Below are 13160 nucleotides of genomic sequence, written 5' to 3'. Positions count from 1 at the left end.
TTTGTATTACTGCCATTTCTGGATTTGTGCTATTGTTGTTTTAGTGTCCTAGAATAACAGTGCAGCTCCATTAGTATTTTATACTCGTCTGTAGTAACGCAATCATTTCAAGAATGAGCTGGACTATTCAGACTACAACATGACTTGTACGAAAATGAGAATGCCAAAATTCAGCAGTAATAATAGCAGCATTCGCCACACTCTGTCCATCACCCTCAATAGATCTGCGGAACTCAGAACTGGCCATGGAGAACAGAAACTTGTAAAGCAACAGCACCCCATGATGCATGATGGAGTGTACCCTTTTTAAAGGACTTTATTCATTTTGATTTGTAAAACAATATAGATATAGTAACTGCCTATTTTATCTTATTTTCTTTCCTTTTTTCATCTTCTCTTAGTATTTTTTTATTGCTTTCCTGGATTCTCTTTTCCTTTCTTTCCTTTTCTCTTTCTTTCCTTCTTTTCTCTTCCTTTCTCTTTCCCTCTCTTTCTGTCTCTATATCCTTCACCACCGTTTTGAGAGATTGTTTTTGTTGTGGTTGATGTAGACTTTTACAAAACACTTTAAAAAGAAATAACCCAATAAAATTATTAGGTCACTGGATGACTATGGTACAATGCGTATGTGTTAGAACAAGTCTGTGTCTGGGTAGTTGCAGCCTGTAACTAAATTTCAAATACTAATGTAAAATGTGAGGGAGGGGAGTAGGGAGGTATTGGGGATCAGGGTTACTAATCAAAGATGAAGGTTTTAATAGCACAGGAAGTTGTATTTTCTTGTTGTGAGGGCTGGGATGAACCACTGCTGCTTTGAATCAAGAGGTCTTTTCAGAGCCTTAGTTAAAACACCTTTGTTTGGGTGGGGTGGGGTTATATGCTACATTCATCACAAACATGAAGAAAAAAAAAAGTCTACATGTTGCAGGGAAAACACTGTGAATTTCACAATAGCAACGAAGTGACTATTTTGCCATCCTTTAAACATACGTCTCAGGAGAAGAAATGGGTTATGATGGGTATGTTATTTTTCCGTCTATGCATTCTAGACCAGGTCTGTGGGGTTTTTTGTTTGCTTGTAGAAGGTTCTGAGTGATGACCGGCTGGTATTTTATAAACACTGAATACTTTGGGCAAGGATAATAGAAGCTGCTAGTAATGAGGCCGTTTGATTGGAATATGTGAGAAAACAGAGATCAGATAGAATCTTTCCAGAGGCCTGTATCTTGCAGCTTGTATGTATCTTTCTGTAACTAAAGAGAAGCAGCTAAGAATGTTTTGTATACAAGTAATTTAATTCAACATTGATGTTTAATTGAATCACCAATAGAAAGAGAATCAGTTAATTATGAAATATTTGTCCCAGCCCTGCTCTCCACCTATACTTTATGTATATATATATTTCTAGATACCGCTCTCTTTGTCACTTAAGGTAAAGAGGAAGATATCTACATATAAATCTCTATATTCCAAACTGTGACCTGGTGTGTAGAGCTATCTTTCTTCTTTCTTTTATTCTTTTTTTTTCTTTCTTTTTTTTTTTTTTTTTTTTTTTTTTTTTTAATGTGATGTCTCTGTGTAGTGGTTCTTGTTTTGCAGTTTGTTATAACAAGTCATTGCTTTAAAACTTTCATTGCATCTTGGCTGATTTCAAAGTGATGCCTAGGTATCAGTGTTAAAAGTTTTTGTTTGTGAATCATGTGACCGGCTTCTCTCAACATGACATGGAAAGTCTCTTGTATTACAGTGTATTTAATAAAAATTATGTCTTACAATAAACAATGTCATCCAAAAGAAAGATAAAATTATTACTTTAAAAAAGCTAAAGATTTCATGAAATATTGTGTGCCATTTTCTTTTGTTTGAATGCTTTTGTTTACCCCCATTCTTTTTTGAAAAGGATTAAATTAAGGAGCAGTTTTGTACACTTACAAACACAACATATTTGCACTCTAAATAAAAAACAGGTCTCTGAACTTATAGCTGATGAAAGAAGAGACCTATAGTAATAGGGCAAAGAAATATCCAATCTGAATGTGATGACAGACTTCTTTGTTTTCCAAATGAATATCCTATTTGAATGGTTGTTCATTTGGGGAGCTGGCTTAGCAAATGCCTGTTTATCTCCTAGCAGAAACAGGCCTTCAGATATTTTCTGGCTTTTTGCTAAGTGCCCCTCAAACCACATCCCCATTAAAAATATAGGTTGTTCTTTTTAACTCATGTCAGTCTAGAATGAATATATTGTGAACAAATATAGCATTAAATTCGAGTCCTTGAAGAACGTAATTAAGATTCAGAATGCAGAGTCCTTAAACATCCAAATGAAGGTACAGCAACTTGATTAAAGATCCCTCCACAAACTATTGATCTAAACCAAATCCTTCAAGGTTAAAGTAAAACAATATGAGAGCCTCTTTATGACTGCGTCTGGTTCCCTCTACCAAGAGACCTTTCTGAGATAAACGAGCTGGCTACAAGCATTCAAAAGGTCAAAGGAAAATCATCCACTGAGAAGAGCCTCAGGATAAAGTTTGTCCAAAGCTGTGAAATTATCCTTGAACCACACTAAAAATATGTTGGCAGTTTGTGTTCATCCAGTAACTTAGAACTGCCTTGTCTGCTTTCCTGGTAAAATCCGGATGCCTTCCAGACTTGATGGGTTGTGTTGCCATCCCAAAATGAAACACCTTGCTGCAGATAATTGGTCACAGTGAAGTCTGGCAGCAGGAAGAGCTGCAGATACTCTCATCACCAAGCCTGTCTAAGCATCAGCCTGCAGTCCCAACAGCCTGCACACCCTCCCCACTGTTCCCTTTCCCCAGAGATTTTTAAGGCCAGAGGCACATAGCAGCAGCAGGGACTGGACACTGCCACTCCTCATGCCTGCTCGGTGCTACAAGACCTGAAGCCAGATGAACCAGCAGGGCCCATGGACAGCCTCAGCAGTATTTTTGCAGCATTGCAACAGGGCAGGTTGGTTGTTCCTCTCTTGTACAGCCCAGCCCCCTCAAGACTACAGTTTGAGCTTCTCCCCAGCAGCTCTCCTGCCTACCCAAGGTATGCCATGGCTCCTTCCCATCTTATCCCAGACTTCCCAGATGTACCTTTGGTCAGGCAGGTGATGTTGATACATTGATACCCTTGTTCATCTCTGGTTAGGGGAGGAAAAGTTTTGTGTGGTTTCATGTCTTTCCCACCTGGGTGTGTGTGGCCCTGCAGCTTGCACCATGAAGGTGCTGGTTGATGAGAATCTCAACATGACCCAGCAATGTGCACTTGTGGTCCAAAAAGCTAACTATCCTGGGCTGCACATCAAGAGAAGTGTGGCCAGGAGCTTAAGGGAGGTGACTGTCCCCCTCTGTTCTCGTGAAACCCCACCTGGAGCTGTGCATTCAGCTCTGGGGTCCCCAACTTAAGGAGGACATGGACCTGTTCAAGTGAGTTCAGAGGAGGGCCACCAAGATGATCATAGGGCTGGAGTACCCCTCCTCTGAAGACAGTCGGAAAGAGCTGGGGTTGTTCAGCCTAGAGAGGAGAAGGCTCTAGGAATACCTTATAGCAGCCTTCCAGCACCTAAAGGAGCCTACAAGAAAGATTAAGAGGTACTTTTTACAAGGTTGGTTGGCAGTATGACAGGAGGTAATGTCTTTAAACTGAAAAGAGAGTAGATTCAGATTAGATGTAAGAAATACCTCACCATTGAGGGTGGTGAGTCACTGGCACAGGTTGCCCAGAGAAGCTGTGGCTGCCCCCTCCCTGGCAGTGTTCAAGGCCAGGCTGGACGGGGCTTGGAGCAACCTGGGCTAGTGGAAGGTGTCCCTGCCTGTGGCAGGGGGGGTGGAACTAGGTGATCTTTAAAGATCCCTTCCAACTCAAACCACTCTATGAATCTATGATTCTTTGTCCCACAGCAGAGGCTCAACTCAAAATAATGACTGGTGCCATTTTTGTTGCCTTCTGTTCACTGTAGTTGTAAGGGTAAAGGTGTTATTCAGGCTGCACAAGAAGCTTGCAGAAGATGCTTTAACGAGGCTGAGGAGGTTCCTGATGCTCCAAAACACATCAGACTTGGTAGCTAGTTTAAGGTCACTGGTTTCTGCTGCAAGGTGCACAACCAGCCAAGCACACTCCTGTTTGCTGCTCAGTGACAGTCTCATAGAGCCTCGCAGCAGATGAAGACTCATCAGCAAATCTGTGCCTACCTTCTGCATAAAATCCACAGAGAGTTGTGAAATACCTAACAGGCCAGGAAGGGATATGCAACAGAAGTCCTATGCCTGCATCTGCTAAGGCCCAACAAACTTCCACAGTTGATTTCATGATGAAGAAGTCTTCATGCTAAATGTTTCATGTAACAGGAAAATCAATCACCTTGATCACTGTGTTATTTTAAAAGTTATTCACAGTGTCTATTGATTATTCCCATTAGTATTTTTTAATAGTTATAATAATTTATTTTTAAATCATTGAGAAAGTTTTTTAGAATGATGGACCTAGAAAGGATGAAAAAAATTCTTGGATGTCATTAGGACAGGGTCAGGCAGACTCTTCTAAACCAGTTCATCTTACCAAATAACGAGGTTATCTTAGCGAAGCAACTTATTAATATTTACCATAAATCATAGGTTCTGATAGGAAAGACTTCATGCAAGAAAGAAAAATACTTGGAAGTAATCACCTGAAGAATCACCTGACTCATTTCTATGCTAAGAGCCCCCTGCTTTGATTTCTTGTGGACAGTTTGATACATACAACATGCACAGCGTTCCTTCAATAACTCTTACCTTTTGAGAGTTGAAGGTTTTAGAGCCTGGGTCTATTTTTTCATCAGGGAGACAATGAAGAATACTTATTAAAAAAAACATAAGCAGAACAAGAAATGCATGGAAAAACAATTGCTTTACTTTCTTGAGCTGATAGTCACATAATACAAATACATGTACTATCACAAATAATCACAATTTGAGCTAAAATTCAGCCTAGACCAGGGATTAATAAGGATGCTCAGAAGAGGAGAGCTTGTGCTCCTTCTGTCTGGGTCTGTATTAGATGGTATGCAAGGGAAGAAGAGATGGATGGGAGATGAGAGAGTAAGTGAGCAAACCCTTGTTTAAAATGTGATGTAAATATTAGTTTTGCTGTCCCAGTGTCTGACCCTAAAGACAAATAAAACAGACACTTAACAAATTATTTACACATATTTTGAGCACTTCCAATACAGAAGAAGATGTTTCTAGGCCTAACAATGATTTGTTATGATACAAGGGCTGCTAGTCTCATGCAAGGTTCAGGTCTGCCAGTCTATTATCCTGTTTTTTCCTGCCTTTTTCGAAAAGTTTGTTTAAATACATAAAAACTGATACTGTTGTTCAGTGTGTCACAGCATGGGCAGAGCTGGCTTCAGGGTTAATTCATCTGAGTTTGCCATCTAGCCCTGTTAGAACTGTTGGAAATGAATAAATAATGTATGGGTGTTTAGCAGAGAATGGGAATATTGACACAGGTAAAGGCTTCTTCTAGGAGTAACCCAAGTCCTTCTCTGGAAGACTGGGTCTGCAACAGGAATGACAGGCATTTAGTATGTTCTCATTCACAAATCTCTGAAAACGGTTTACAACTGGTTTGTGATAGCTGATCAGAAGAAAAAGAGTCTCCTATCTAGAGCACATTTCTATATGCCCTTGTAGCCCAGTGCTACCAGCCCTCATCTTGGGTGATATTTAAATGGAAATGCATTGCCAGCACAGAGCCTTCAAATTTGGCAGACACAATCAACTTCACCCTCGAAGCAGACAGTTCCTTGACAGTTGGTTTTCACACCTGTAAATCTCCTTTAATCTCTGTGCCCAGATTTTGCAGAGATATCAAATGCTCTCAATATGTGTGAGGGCAGGTGAACAGTATTTATTGTCCATGCAATAAAGAGGAGAAAAACCATTTAAGTGGGAGTAAGCCAAGCCTGGAAATCTGACAGAAGATGAACTTGTGGTCTCCAACCCCAAACCTTAATACCAAGAGGCCCATGGTATCTACTGAGGAGCAACATGGGAAGTTTTCTTCTCAGCATGTTCATGTCTTACCCCACCAATATAAATGTTTCCCTCTCCCCTCATACCCCACAGTACAGGAGGCATATACTAGCTGCAGCATGGGTGTCCCCATGGGGGAGAGCACAGCCTCAGCCCCCAGGCTTATGTGGCTTTTGGGGATAGTCCTGTCAATGAAAAAGTCCCTGTCCCCAAGTGCCAGCACTGACTGGGTTTCTGTGTGTCCACATCCTGATAGAGGTGGTGGGTGTGATTCCCCTTTGCTGGCAAATGCTGCATCCAGTGCTGATAAAAAAACATCCTATCCTTCTGCAATGACTTGGCACACTCCCATGGGATGCTTGGAGGGAGGCCACTTCAACTGAGGCGGGCAAAGGTCTAAGCATGCAAAGATCTTCATCTTACGAGAGTGGGAAAAGGTGTTCATCACTGTAGTTGAAATTGCTTGTCATCATGTTCATCACAAACACCCTGCACACGTCTGCCCATACTGCCATCACATGCTGCTTTGGTGTCAGAGCACCCAGCAGCAAGTGGGGTGGCTGTGAGGGCTGCAGAGCCTTGGCACAAACTGGTACTCATAACCATGGCACATCTCCTCTGGTTTGGGTGGACCTGCTGGATGAGTGATGCCACTCACTGCTGCTTGGATAGCCCTGTGTCCTTTGCCATGCAGAGGGCTGCTAACTGAGCTTGGCCCTGTATCTTTGTCTTGGCCATTTTTGGGGTGCCTTGTGCAGCTCTTTGCCTGGTAGCGGAAAACCAGCTGGGTTCAAGCCCTGCACCAGGAGGGGAACAGCTCCCTGGGACCAGATCTCTGGCACCAGACTCTCATCTGTGAGGCACTGTCTAGCTTTTCCCTGTCACAGCAACTGTTAAATCACCCACTGACATAGCTTTGTTGCTTTAATGACCTTGAGACTGAAAAATCAAAATACCTGTCCTGGTTATATTGCACCAATTAAATCTACTCACAAAGGGAGAACTGATATATTTTGTCCCACAGACTATTTAAACAGCCTGCCTTAAATAGAGGCACATGCAGTCACATCAGCTTTCACTCATTTGTCTCATCCAGGTGACACCCTGGGTGTCACCAGCAGTACTTGCACCCATGTGCCTCGTCACTGCCAGCTCTGGGTGCACCCTTCTCGGCCCCATGTATTCCCACCACTTTTGCTGAGGTCAGTTTTGGGAGACATCACAGGGACACATGGGCAAACCCACTGCTGGGAGTCCTGGCCAATGCTGTGGAGGGTGGGCAGAGGTGCAGTCCTATGCTCCTCACATGAGCCACTGGTGCATTTTTCTTTTGCTGCAACTGATTGCTATTTCTAAAACTGTATTTTTATTCATTGGGTTATTTTCTTCAGCACTTAGTTAACCTGATAAGAGCACTGCTGACATGCCCAGCTCCTATAATTAACGTTTCAAAAAAAATCATGGCCGAGAACAGAAATTCTTTAGGAGACAAAATAAGAGAAACATATGGATCTCATATCCCCTGCTCCCCTCTCCTCTCTTGTCCCCAAACACAGGGGTTTTGGCACAGAGTATGTCTTCCAACTCCTCCAAACTGTTACACTGCAACCGTTACTCTGCAAACAATCCATTGTAAACTTGGGTCATCTCTTTCCACTTACATTTTTTTTTTGCACTGCTTTGTGATTTGGGAAATTACATTGACAACTGTCATTAGCACCAGTCATTTTTAGCACCCAGAGTCTAAATAGGCTTGGATGAAGGAAAGCAGATGGAGGGTAAACATGGTGTCTACAATACCGCAGAGGCCACTAAACAAATATGCACCTTGATTGGTTAAAGTAACTCCTATTGGCAGTAAAAGTTTGGTATTTTTTTTACCAGTGGGGGGCTAATCACTCTGTCAAAAGCTAGGCATTCTGCAAGCTGTTCCAGTGCTCTTTTGGTTCATCTTACGTTGTACAACCTCACTGACTTCCATGCTGGGCAACTGAGTAGGGATCAGTGAAGTCTGCAATATGAAATGGATATTGCAGGTTACACTGGTTTCCCACGGTGTGCAAAATCCTATTGCTTTGTAACGCATGTTGCTTAGCTGTTGTTTTCAGACTAGATTTGCTGCTGAACACCTACTTGTAATATGACTCAGGGGAGGGTTCGAAGATATCTTTCCCAAGCCAGAATGTTATGGGTAATTTGGCTGCCAGCTCTTTATGGACAAAGTCGGTATTTTTTTTTTAGAAAGTCAGAAATAGAACCAGTGGACATCAAAATTCTTGTTTTCAAATCTGTGGCACCAACATGCCCCACTTGGGTCTCACCATGATTAGCAGAATACAGCTGCAGAGCTGGTGGTGGCAGAGGCCATAAGACCCAAACCAGCAGAGACCATGTGCTGTGATGTGAACAGTGGGGATGTCTCCTGGGACACTGCCCAGGGATCAAACCCTGCTGTTATTTTACCTGTCAGAGTTGTTTACCTGTCAGGTGCTCAGGGGAGCAGGTGTGATGAGAAATGACTTGGAAGGGGGTTTGATAATCTCGTGCCAGACTAGGAAATCAAGTTGGTGCCAGCCAAAAAAAAACCCTAAAATTGACAGTCTCTAGCAGTACCAGAAATGATAGCAAAGCTGTTACATGCAAAGTGAGAATAATGGTATCATTGAAAGGCACAAAGTACACCTGGCATTGCATTCATCTTTCTGGCTGTTTGGTTACCTGCCGTGATACTGATGGCACTGAATAGCACTGTCAGATCAAGGTAACCCTTCCATGCTGTTATTTTCTCTTTTAAACATACCAGCTTTTAAACTACGTGGGCAGCTGGCATCTTGGAAAGTAATGCGGCACAGATTTGTTGCATTTTACCTTAAAAAGACACTGCCAGCTGCTGCCTTGATGGTGTTCTTGCCCCACTGCCGGTGATTCCCTGGTGAGGAGATAGACACACCAGCTTGTTTTCTAGTGATTCTTTGGTGAGGTTAATGCTGGCAGCCTTCATCTTGCTGGCTACCCAAAGTTCAGTTTCTGTGTCTTCCTCTTCTGCTCTGACATAAAGCCTTTGTCAAGAACCACAAGTTACCATGGCAGTGCCTCTAAAATAGAACTAACCCAACACACATCAATACCTGTACAATAAATATAATAAAGTACTACTTATAACACATTATTCTGCATTCACTGGGTAGTAATTTGTGCAGAGGGCTGCAACTAACTCTTTTTCATTTAATTATGGGAAAGCAATTCTTCAAATCGAAAACACTCTGTGCTTGGGAAGGAACAGAGCAGAGCAGAAAGACAGAGCTCTGACTGCTAAATAAGAGCTAGTAATGAGGTTGCTCTTCATGGAGAGGCTGATCTCCCCCTGACCATACTGGGTGCTCGATCAGGCCCATACTCTCAGAGAAGTGCAGGCTTTTAAGGGGCTTTAGTAAGCTTATGTTTTATTTCACAGGAGATCACGATTGCTATTCCCGCTTGTTGCAGGCTGGGGCAAAGATCTCAGCAGGTTAGGACACATGGCTGTAAGGCAGGCAGAAGGATATCAGCCAGGTTCCCTTCCCTGAGATGGGAGGTTTCAAAGGTGACTAGAAAACCAGCTATATTTATGCAGGTGTAAGACCAAGTCTGTGACATGAAGGGCTTCTCTCCCAGGCATGGGTCTTCCCAGTTTGGGTTGCACATATCATAGCCTGCCAGGCTGCCAGGAAAAGCTCACAAAAAATGTCTATCTTCGGATATCACCTAGAGTAATAGAACAGCTGTTCGGCACAGGTGCCTAAAACTGGAGTACATGACCCACTGCAGGGTCTTCCAGCCTTGTGACTCCATGTTGGGAAGACCTTGCATCCTGCTCAGTTGCCTCTGACAGGCAAAGGCTTTCACATTAAAAGTGTTCTTCCCAAGACAATCCAGACAAGCTGTTATATTGCTTTGCTTACCTGAGCATTATAATTTTTTTTTAATACAATTTTGTGTAACTTGCTTTGTCACTTTTAGAAATCTTGATAAACTGGGATTCTTATAAACTAGAGTTTGCTGCCCTAGTTGACTGTGAGCAGTGGAAGGTCTGTAATGAATATCTATGGGGAAACCTTTTCCCTCCCTTCAGAAATATGTGTGGTAAAACCTCCTTTGGGTGGTTTTACAACATTAGTTTAGCTGCAGCAAGTGCAAATTTCCTACTGAAAAACCTGATACACTGAGAAAACTCTGCATCTTCCAAAGTAGTAACTGCACTTTATCTGTTAGTTCTCTCTAATTAACAGCAAGGCTGTAACAGTCTGAAATCACCTTCCAGAGGACAGTGGCCCTCATCAAAATCTCAGGTGATACTTGCAAGAGGTTTATGCTCAGATGTCAGTTTGAATGATTTAGCTGAACAAGCATGGGAGTATTGCTGAACAAATTTTCTATTCATTCCTTCATTCCTCATTTAAGTAACTGTTGTGCTGGTGCTTACACACCTGCATAAACTTGTCATTCTGGATAGGGCAATTTTCCTGGCAGTACTTTTGAACCCAATTTATTATCTGTTATATTCACAGTGGATAGCATTCACTGCTGTATATGATGCCACTGAATGAGGTCTGCAAGCCAGTACCACAAGCATGTCTGGCCTCTTGCATCTCACTGATAGCTGCCATAGCAGTATGCTTGGGAAAAGATTGTCTTGGGACATTCCTCCCATTATTATAACAGTTCATGCAGTTAGGACTGGAGTTTGTCAGTTACTTTTTTGAACTGCTGCAACATAGTCATGATATTCAGTAAAAAAATAATGAATTATAAAGAGGGGTTTAAATAAATTAATATGTGAAAAAAGTGTTAGTGATATTGTTAAACTGCCTCAACATTAAGACAATACTCCCTTTTACTTGCTGGTGTTAAAAAAATATGGTATTTCAGAGAAAAAAAGAAATCATTTCCATGCAGTTGTATAAGATAGCAAAAAAAGTAACAGCTATACGAAATATAGCAAAACAAAGACATACCCTAGGAACAGTCAAAACAGGATTCAGCAAAACACAAGTGAATTGTTTCAACTGTGTGCACAAAAAAATAGAATTCATTTTGCCTTTGTAACATTTCATAATGTGGTTTGAACTTACCAGTGACAGACTCTTTTTCGTTCCTTATTACAGACTGTCTAGCTCTTAAGTGCAATTTATTTTTTTTAACAACTAAAATGTGTTTCTGGTAAAAGTATTCATACAAGAAGTCAGTCATAGTCCAAAAGCAAAGCTGGCTAGCTGTTCATTAAGATTTCTCTGTTGAGACATAGACTTTTTTTTCAGAACTAATATTCCTAAAACCATGTATATATCTACAAGAAGTCTCTTTTAAAAGTGTAATCGTTGCTTTAATTTCTCTCTTTCTGTATATATGGATATATACACATGCATACATAATTTTAATGATTTTTTTTTTAATCATAGCTCTTCTTAGCTTCTGTTCTGTACTTTTTCAAACATTCCTGAATTATGGAAAAGCTCTGATAGTGGAGGTAGGAAGGGCATGGGAGAAAGCTCCAAGTAAAGAACAGTACTGGATACTTGGGTTGAGTGAACACTGTGAAGAGTACAGATAAATCTGCAGTTGGTGCTATCCAGTAGTTCTATGGAAAAGAAAAACAAACAAGGCCAGAGAAGTATGGGAGAGAGAAGGGAGCTGGAAAGATGAAATACATGGAAAAGTATAATGAAATCTCTACAATTTTAGAATTTTTTTTTTCAATTTAAAAATATGAAATGGTATTTTGGTCATAAAAGTTGTAGAACAACATGGACATGATTGGCTTTTCCCCTCTACTTTGGCCATTGACTTGATGAAGACAGTACAGGATGAGAGAATTTGGTATTCAAGATTAAACACTGCCTGCATAGCTGTTTAGTTGTGGAATAGCTGGTTTTATTCTAACAGTGAAAGTTTATAATGTGTGCTTAATCTTCAAGAAAAGTAAACCATCCAATGTTTTTTTTTTCTTATTGGTTAAGTAGTGGTCAGGCAGTGCCTTAAGGCCTGGCAGAGCTTTCATTTAAGTCAGTGAAAATCTTCCTGTTGATTTCAGAGGGCTCTTATCTGACTACTGTGAATATAATGCTTTCACAGACCTTATGCCTGCAGCAAGCTCCCAACAGATATGAGGCTTCCGCCAAAAAGAAATACCGAGGCACTCTGGACATAAAAGTATGTCTCTCAATCTGAGATACAACCATTTTGTTGTTCAGTTCATTAGCCATGCTATCACCTACATAGGTAGGAATTAATATGAAAATTATATCTTAAGTGCTGCAACCATCTCGAACAGTACTGTAGAGCTGGAGACAATTCAAAGAAGGGCCACAAATAAACAAAACACTATTTTCTTGAAAGTTGATAAGGCTGGGATAGCAAGAAATACTTAAGAAATACTTATTCTAAAGTAGCATTATCTTAAAAATTATTAAATAATTATTGATTTAAAGAAATAAGGAAAGGAGCAAAGCCTCAAAATCCCCCCCAAAAAAATCTGCTGCTGCATCTTGGCTGGATATTTCTGCCATGCAGTACAAACCACCATGAGTAAACAGAATATTGATAGGGTTTTTTTTTTAAATTAAAATAAAACTAAAAAAATTCCCCAACTTATGAATAACAGCCACTTCACTGGTATTTCTGAAGATGTTCTTTGGATGAGAGCTTCAGGCAGAGATTAACATTGAGGATGGTTCCTCCTCTGGTGGATGATTTTTATTTCAGTGCATCAGACAGAAACAAACATAATTTATAAATGAGCAAAGATTTTAGTTTGTAGTAGATATTAGATGGCTTATCGGGGATAATGTAATCAATAAATAGCAGAAGAGAGTGAGGATAAGTGAGCCTTATGCCACTGGAGAACATTTTAAAATCACCTTTTCACAAGAAATCATTTAAATTGGGTTGACACAAATAAATAGTAAATCCCACTAGTTCTGTCTGCAAAACAAGTAGCTTCTAAGGAAGAAAGTCTGATGTTTCGGGTAGCATGATGTTTGTTTCTCCTCAGAAACACTGTTGACCAAGAACATTGCTTATTTTTTGGTGTTTTTGTGGTCTTCTGTTCTTCTAACCTGTCCTTTTGCTTCTGTGTTCACTTCTCTTGAT

Source organism: Athene cunicularia (assembly GCF_003259725.1).
Source record: "Athene cunicularia isolate RWA chromosome Z unlocalized genomic scaffold, athCun1 chrZ_part2, whole genome shotgun sequence".
Taxonomy (NCBI): Eukaryota; Metazoa; Chordata; class Aves; order Strigiformes; family Strigidae; genus Athene; species Athene cunicularia.
The sequence above is the reverse complement of the archived record's forward strand: the minus strand, read 5'-3'. Positions refer to the sequence as shown.